Source organism: Oxyura jamaicensis, chromosome 8 (assembly GCF_011077185.1).
Source record: "Oxyura jamaicensis isolate SHBP4307 breed ruddy duck chromosome 8, BPBGC_Ojam_1.0, whole genome shotgun sequence".
Taxonomy (NCBI): domain Eukaryota; kingdom Metazoa; phylum Chordata; class Aves; order Anseriformes; family Anatidae; genus Oxyura; species Oxyura jamaicensis.
Genome location: NC_048900.1, coordinates 6,711,370 through 6,714,329, shown reverse-complemented (window position 1 = coordinate 6,714,329; position 2,960 = coordinate 6,711,370). Strand labels below are relative to the sequence as shown.

The window sequence follows — 2,960 nt, the reverse complement described above, 5'->3', positions numbered from 1 at the left end:
AAGCCTAGTGAGGTGCAGCAGCAGTTGGCAAATAGCGAGGCCTGCCAGTGGCATTTAGGAAACATCTGTAAATGAGTATCTGTAGATACCAACTGTTCCACATCGTTGCATATTTGTTTTACGAAACGTAGTAGTAAATTATGCATGTCTGTGTATCGCTATACTGTTGTTATGGTTGGACTCCATTACTTGCAGACTGTTAAGGATTATCAGAATGAACTCCCTAGTCAGAATTAGCGGGGATAGCACTCTCTCTCCCATATAGATTGGAGAACTCACATACTACCTGGGGAAGTTTCAGTTGACCATTTAGCATTGTTCAGTAATTCAGAGGAAAAAGTGGGTCTCTCTCTGCCATCTCCACACACTCCCTGTACCTCACAATCCTTTCCTCTGCACTCAGAACCAGTGCATTTATCAGATCCTAGAAATAAAACCAAAGGATGCTTCAAAATGGGGTGGAATGAGGTGGTGTGAGCAGTGGTTAAACTGGGGATGTCAGCAAGTCCTACAAGACCCCTCTACCTCCACAAATATTACCTAGGGGTAACCAGAGGGACCAAACTTGTCAGCAAGATCCAGGACCGGGAATCAGACAGCTGCCCTCCTTTCTTCTGCCTCTGGCCTGTTTGATACCAGGTGTAGAGCATTTGCTGGCAACACCTTCAGAAGTCGGTAAGACTTAGGGACAGAGCCCTGTTCTTCCTCCCAAATCCCTAATTCCAGCATGTCTTCATCTGTTTTCTCTGAACCTTTGCTAGCTGGTTAGTCAGTGTCCCTCCGGCCTCCAAGAGAAGCACTTGCCGGAGATAAGCCGGCTCCTTAACAACCCCTAAGGCTAGTTGATCTTCGGGAGCCTTTTCTGCCTTTCTGATTCTGTCTGATGTAAAGGCTCCATTACAGGGAATGCCAGATGAGTTTATTAAAGTGAAATGTGCATTGAAAAGCAAAGAAAAATATCCTTCTGTAAGTAAACCTTTGTAGAGCACAGCTCTGGAGACAATCTTCCATTCTATGTGGCAGATTACTGAGTATTGTCGGAGTAGTGCAGAGCCTTGTCACTCGGCAAATTCAAAGTTAGTGGGTGCACAGTACGTTATTAAAGCCGTTCGTACCAAGGGCTCTTTGTGACGGTCTTTATGACGATGGACCGCTTAACTGACGCGGTGTCTTCAGTTTTAGGCTCTCTGGTTTTCAAGCACCAAAAAGAAAATGGAAGCAGCCATCCTTTAATGGGAGTAAGGTTGGAATAGAGGAAAGAGAGGATGCTGCAGCAATTGGTAATGGCAGGCTAATGCAGCAGTTGGATTCAGGCAGCTGAAGGGAGAGGTTAAAATATTATGGGAATGTAGTGATGGTAGCTACAGAGAGATAATAAATGTAAAATCAAGGGAAAAATTAAAGTAAGGGCAGTGAGTATAAAAATAGGACCTCACACAAAAATAAACCAAACCAAATGAAAACAAACAAACAAAGAAAAAAAAAACAACAAATCAAACCTGTACACTAGGATTAAACAAAGGAAGACAATGAGAAACCTACTGGAAAAAAAAAAAAAAAAAGTAAGCTCTGGATTATTCTCATGAATGTACAATGTAGAGAAAGCTTCAAATGCTGTGTAGGATTCCCCTGGTGACTGCAAACTGCTCATTTTCTAACTGTCCTCTAGAAAATAGCAATAGCTGGATATTGTAATAGTAATTGCCTTTATTTGTAAAAAAAACCCACCACCTATAATAATCAGTATGTTGTGGTCAACTGCACACCAAAGATAATTTTAATGATAATTTATCCATGAAAAAAAGTCTTTTGTGATTCCAAGTGTACTTGTTAAGAAATACAAAATGCAATTCTCAGGGACAGGCTGTAGGTTACCTCTGGTTCCGCCCACAGCAGCCACCTTGTTACTGCGCGGGGACACCTCACAACCCGGTGCTACAATGGAGGAAACGGGCGGAGTGATGAATAAATGGAACGTCAGAGAAATGGGACAGGAAAAAATAATTTGCTTTCAATCTGTCAGAGTTTCTATTGCTGCATAGAACAATATGGTTGCATATTGCTGCAGATTTCTGAATGCTGACAAGTTTGCCTCAGAAGCAGTGTGATTTTGTATAGAGAGGCAGATAGGCTTTCCTTAGGCACCCTGGCCTGTTTTCTATTTCTTCTGCAAGAGCCTTACATCAAGCCCGACTTTAATGGTTAAAAAAAAAACAGAACACCCTCGTGTTTTCTGTAGAGCTTTACACGCCAGGACGAGGCTGTCGGATCACAAGGGCGCGCAGCCTTCCCAGCGGCACCGTGCAGCCACCCCCAGGCCGGTTCCCCAGCCGGGCGCGGTGTGAAGCCCGTTCCTTGCCCCCGTTCCTCGGCTGAACTTTCGGGAACCCGAGGCGGCGGTGCGGAGCTCCGGCCCCCTGCCGAGGGAGCACGCGGGGGGACAGCACACACGGCCCCCTGCTCCCTCCTGTCCCCGACGCTGCCATTTCTCCGAGTACCGCCAGAGCAGAGCCGCGGCCCCCCCCCCGCCGCCCCGCACGGAGCGAGCTCCCGGCCCCCTGACCCCGGGGGCGGCGGTGCGAGGAGGAGCCCGGCGGCCGCTCCGCCTCTCTCCCTCCTTCCCTCCCTCCCTCCGTCCGGCCCTCCCCGGGGCTGCCGGGATGTTTACGGGCCCGGCAGGAGCGGCGGGGGGCGGAGAGCGGCTCGGGGCCGCGGCGTGTGCCCGAGGGGCCGGCGGGGAGCCCCGCTAGGCGGCCGGCACGGCGCGGCTCCGCTCAGCTGAAGGTAACGGCAAAGGCCGCCGGGGGGGGCGGGAGGAGAGGGGGCCCCGCGGCGCCGCGCAGGAGGAGGCGGAGGCGGCACCGGCGGCCCCCCGGTGAGCCGGGCCGGGGGCTGGGGGCCGGGCCGGGGCCGGCTCCGGGGGCCGTGCCCGCCCGCCCGCCTGGAGGCGCTCCCCGCTG

General features: G+C 51.2%; 1 protein-coding gene across 3 annotated transcripts in view; it reads left to right on the top strand.

Moving 5' to 3' along the window:
- Nucleotides 1-2,636: 2,636 nt before the first annotated feature.
- NEK7 (NIMA related kinase 7) overlaps nt 2,637-2,960 on the top strand; it is a 73,202-nt gene continuing 72,878 nt past the window's right edge. Inside the window, exon 1 of one of the 3 annotated variants that reach the window (XM_035332880.1) lies at nt 2,637-2,784. The gene's annotated coding sequence lies outside the window, so the exon portion shown is untranslated. The remainder of the gene's footprint in view (nt 2,785-2,960) is intronic. The other 2 variants (XR_004752778.1, XM_035332879.1) reach the window with 2 other exon arrangements.